Source organism: Notothenia coriiceps, unplaced genomic scaffold, assembly GCF_000735185.1.
Source record: "Notothenia coriiceps isolate Sejong01 unplaced genomic scaffold, NC01 NC01_scaffold00037244, whole genome shotgun sequence".
Taxonomy (NCBI): Eukaryota; Metazoa; Chordata; class Actinopteri; order Perciformes; family Nototheniidae; genus Notothenia; species Notothenia coriiceps.
In genome coordinates this window covers 10,949,250-10,954,647 of record NW_011369945.1, presented here as the reverse complement: position 1 = coordinate 10,954,647, position 5,398 = coordinate 10,949,250, and the positions used below count along the sequence as shown (strand labels likewise).

Here is a 5,398-nt window from a genome sequence, read left to right as displayed (position 1 = left end):
GTTTAGTCTCTCAGGATACACACTTAGGGAGGGGTCAAATTGTGATGTATTACTTGCACCTCACCAATTCGGAAAATATTTAGAAATATTATTTTCAGTATTTACCACTGGTTTACAATTTTATTGCTTTTTCATTTAATAAACTTATTTACTATTCCTTTATTACAACATCCTTTCCACAATAAAGGTGAAGTCAATTAGAAATAGATGGGCCCCTTGGCACGGTTGACCCTAATGCCAGCATTCAAAATTTTGGCAATAAAACTTCTCCACCTCTTTGGACATAAGTGATTTTGCAGGGGGACAAAAAAAGGGGGTCAGGATTGCCTTCTTAAGAAAAGTTACCTGCCATTCTTCTTAAACATTTCCAAGCTATGCAGGGAATGAGATTTGTCTCCACCTTGTGGTAGGGCATTGTGTGTCCCTCAGCACAGCAAACAACAAACGTGAATGTTCTTCTGTTATTTAAATACTTTTATTTTTAGCCCATAGGGGACTTTTTATCTGTTTCTAATTGTATTTATTTTTGCGCTCCTTCAGAATAAGACCTTGCCCATAGAGCGACACCACCAGACTGGTCTGGAGGCAACGGTATGGCATGTGTGTGGCCCGTCTCATTGCTGGAGGACTCCGCCCTGAGTCATTTTCCTTCATCCTCCAAAGGGTTCCATTACTTTTCTTTCTAAGTTATTAATAAAGCCTTTTCATATCTACACTCAAAGAGCACATTCTCAAGCTTGCTGACTTCCACAATTTCAACAGGACTTCATCACACTGACATTTCACACAGAGAATCATTCATAGACGTCCTTCACGTTTACTTTAAAATCCTTCTTTCATGAGTTGTCCTTCTATATGAATTAGAAAGTCATCAGCCTAATTTTTTCAAGGAGATCAGTGCAAGTGCCCTGAAATAGCAGCAGCATTAGTGTGTGACCTGGACTGCTCTCTGCGTGTTATTCAACTGTTTTCTTTTTTCTGACTGAATCTTACTCTTCTGCCTTTTGTCGATAACAGGGAAAGTACCGCTGTCAAGGCATTCAACCAACACAGACACCCATGCCTGTTCGCATGAGGGTGGAATGGTGGGAGTACATCCAATCCTCTACAGAACCGTTCACCCCGTCGGCTTTTGGGCCAAGACTCCAAATCGATGCGGCAGTGCCACACACAATAACCAGTGGTCTAAAAACAGGACGAAACGCTCTCTGCTGACTACTGGGCCTGTCAAACACTTGCTTAAACACTTCCCTTTAAAAATGTATATATTGATGAATTGGGAAACTGAAATGACAATTAATAGCCTTCGTTAGGCGTTTTCTGTTACGTAATGACAGTAACTGATACCTTATTTAAAATAACATATTATATTTAAAGGGATTGAATTGCAGTTTTGAACACAAATACTTTATTATATGTTGTTACTGTGAACCCTTGCACATATATTGGACATTTTTGCCACATTTTTATGCAATTAACTTTATACATGAGAACATGCTTCATATTGTACCATATTTTGTAATATTTGTAATGTATTATACTCTTATATATTATGTTGGTATGTTCCTTGTAGAAGCCTACTTGTAACAAAATCAGAAGTACCCAGAGAGTAGTGCCAAACGAATTATACTTTACAGACCATCAAAACTTCCACACCAGGAAAACAATGAATACTTCACATTTTCGATTATTATAACACAACTTCTAACAATAATTATGATACAAAAGATGGCTATCCTGCCAATGCGATTTAAGAACAACTCTCACCCATTAGCCTGGTTATTGATGCAATAGTGTGAAACTCTTTCCAAAAGGGTCCCACACGGTAAATCATGGAGGGGTCACAAGATTAACTGAAGACAGACAGAAAAAAGGTCAATGTTTTATCTTTTAATCAATTTACCTTTTGATAGTTCTGGAAATAGATAGATCAAGGGCCTGATGGAGCAACATCACTCTTCAAATAAAAACTGCTCACAACTCCAAACACAGGACCCATCACCTTGAGAGGAAAAGAGATAATGCTTCACTTTGGAACAGGAGCAAATATCAAGTCCCAGGCTCCGTCCAACAAAGCAACATAAATATGATAAATAAGACCCTTAAATAATAAAATAAAAACAATAGATAATAGTACAAGAAGTAACCAGAAAGGAACAAAATAGTGCAAGAGAAAGATGTTTGATATGGACGATGGTCAAGGAATGCAGAACTTATTCCACAATAGGTTCAAACGTTTAGCTAACCTACATATAAATAAGTGTTTTCTGCGGTAGTGGAGACGCTGACTTTACTAACACACTTCTTTCTCTGATGAGCATTTTGGGGGGGGAGGGAAGGGCTTGCAATCAAGGTGCTGAAAGAGCAACCGTACCAACAGTCGTGAGAGGTGACTTCCTGAACGCGCCTGAGGTGATGCAGGAACCAGAAAGAGACTACTAGACACAGATTCCCTGAGTTGCTCCCGAATGTGTGATGCCAACGGTGGTCGTGAATGTTGTTGTGAATGTTAGGCCCCGTTCCACACGGACACGAAACGCGTTGTATCCCGAGGAGATACAGTTCTCTATCGTATGGACGGTTCGGTTCACAGAGGCCGTAACGGAACCGCGGAAACGGGATCCCTCAAACGGTAACGGAGTCCCAAGGTGGATAGATCTGCGGACGAAAACGCTCTGGGGGGCCAAACGGCTCACTCCGTGTGTACGTCCTATACGATCATTTCCTGATAACGATGAAGCCATAGCCCCGCCTCTCGCCACCTCTGCTGCTCACCCCCGCGTCACCGCTGATGTGTTTCGCCGCCAACAACAACAACAACAACAGTGTTCCGAGTGTTTCGAGCCAGGTCCCCGGTATCTCGCAGGACAGTGCACCCAGCAGGAGCCTCCAGCAGACCCCCCCGCACGGTTCCCTTGTTCCTTGGAAGAGGTGGAGAGGTGGGTGTTTTTCAATCTGCTGGTGGACTACCGGGGAGAACGTCCTGCTCGGGTGCCCGGCTCAGAGTTAGTGGCAGTGGGTGCGGTGTACCTGCCTTTTACAGCAGGAGCACACGCTCGCCTCGGGGAGGGAGAAAAAGAGAAACAGAGGCCGCCGAAACAGCCAGAGCCCTGCCTCTCCCCACCTCTGCTGCTCACTGCTGTAGCATGGTCAGTAGCTACTGCTAGTGACCATGCTACAGATGTTAGTGCAACATCTGCAGCTCCTCTACCACAACCATCAGCAACAAGTGGACATGGAGAACTACATGTTGCTAAATCCACCGCGGAAAATAAACAGAAGGACAACCAGGCAACCATGGCAACCATGCTCGGAGGAGTTTTCTTCGCTGCTTTTGGTGTATTTTGTGGCGGAGGTACAGCGCCACTTACAGGCCCGGCATATATACTACAGCGTCTCCAGCGGGTCGAGCGGCCTCGTGTGGACGGACACGTTTCTTGAGCCGATACCGTGAGGACGGAATACTTTTTTGATATCGAATTCGGTTAGTTTTCGTCTCCGTGTAGATGCAGCCTTAGTTTCCTAAAGCAATTGGTACAGCTCTGTATGAATGAGGTGTGAAAGGGTGAATGCCTTGTAGTATGTGAAGCACTTTGAGGGGTAGTAAAGACCTAATAAAGCGCTATATAAGTACAGCCCATCTCTAGAACATTACAACTTTAACATATCTCTCTCTTCTTCAGGTATACGACACGACATCTAAACGATGACAGCACCTCCAAACAAATCAGGGCCCTCCTGCAATGAGAAGGTTCAGAGGAGAGAAGGAGCGCACTTGAAGGAGAAGAGAAAACGAACGCCAGTGTCTGATAAAACCTGTTGGTTTACAACGATCAAAGAAGAAGAGGAAAATAATTATATATATTGTCAGCTGTCCATCATTCTGTCTCTCATTTTGTAAAGTAAGAAAAGAGAAACAAAGCCAGAAAAGAAAATATAGATATATATTAAAAACAAGTGCAACACAAGCAGAAGATGAAACATAAGTAGGACTAGAGTGGGAGTTATATTGCAAAATCTAACGTCAGAAACGACGCAAACTGAAAATGTACAAAAAGAAACAAAAAAAGGGTTCATGTTCCAGCAGTAGTCTGACAAGTATTTTTGCACACAAACAACACCATGTCCTTTCCCCTGAAGATCTGATCCCAAACTGACCCCTGCAGACTTTCCTGTGCCCCCTCACACACTCGCTTTTTAACTCTCCAGATGTAGTTTCCTCCTTCAGCTGCTCCGACCTCCACCTGCAGGAGATTTAAGAAGCAATGTGATGGATGCACTCCGGAGATTTGCTTCCTGTTTTGTTTATTTAATGCATCGGTGCAGCTGAAGGAAAGGAGGCAAGGAGATGAGTGTTATTTCATCTCCATTATCGCTAAGTTTTCTCCCATCATTCCTATCCATCCATCCTTAGGGGTTTCTCATTGGCACAAAATCTCCATCATATGTGCCCTGACACTGTATACGATCCAGCATCATGTGTGTATGGCTTTACTTGAACAATGTAGTTCACTCTCTTTCTCCATGGTGCTAATGTGGTTTAGATATCACAGTACTAGCTTGTTAGATATCCGTTTATTCGTCCCTCTTTTGCACTAATCTCAATTTTTGAGAACATCTGCTATAAGCTTTAATGTGATTTCACATTAGTGCACAAACAGGGACGAATCACAAGACATGTAAACTCAAAAAAAGGCTTTGTAGGAAACCACAGCACACTTACTTCTTCACCCAGTGCCAAAGCTGATTGGTTATTGCTTTTATTTCATCATGAAGCGAGGATCTGAGGATTTAAGGGGGTGAAATCTTGTAAAACATCACTGATAATCATTTTAAGAACACATGAAGGTGCAACACCAATTCATGCACATAAAAGTCAGAAGGTGATTCACACACATGCATTTTAAAAGGGGAGATCTGCAGTGTAAATATGTGAGGCTTTTTTCAACGGGCATCTACATGGTCAGCTTGGGTCCTCAAGGAACAACATTCATCAAAAAACCTGCATAGAGTTATTTCTTTTAGTACGAGGTTGTCTAAAGAACTAAGTAATTGAATAAGTGAAAATAAAAAACTGAGATTAAAAAGAAGTGCTGTACTTTGGATGTCTATAGCCCTTAGTCTAATTTAATTTGATCTTATAATATATTTTCTATACAGGGGTATGTGCACAAGCATAGTCTGTATAAATATATAGATGGCATGTTGTAAGAGTTCTGACAGAAATGTGTACATAAGGTGTTTTTATTCATTTTTAATTGTTCAGTGACGCTGGAATTGGGTATGTGTTGTCTCTCAGAATTACCATGCGTTTGGCTTGGACCATCAGACTTGCCGTAGTCATAGGTTTCAGAAACTCAGCTTCATTATTGCAGATGAACCAGAGGGAGGGGAGGGG

The 5,398-nt window shown here is 42.1% G+C and overlaps 1 long non-coding RNA gene across 1 annotated transcript; it reads left to right on the top strand.

The window, feature by feature from the left end:
- Positions 1–2,364: 2,364 nt before the first annotated feature.
- LOC104964630 (uncharacterized) lies at positions 2,365–4,139 on the top strand. The gene is made up of 2 exons (XR_800444.1): positions 2,365–2,412; positions 3,684–4,139. It is a non-coding gene; the product is annotated as an uncharacterized lncRNA (long non-coding RNA).
- Positions 4,140–5,398: the final 1,259 nt, after the last annotated feature.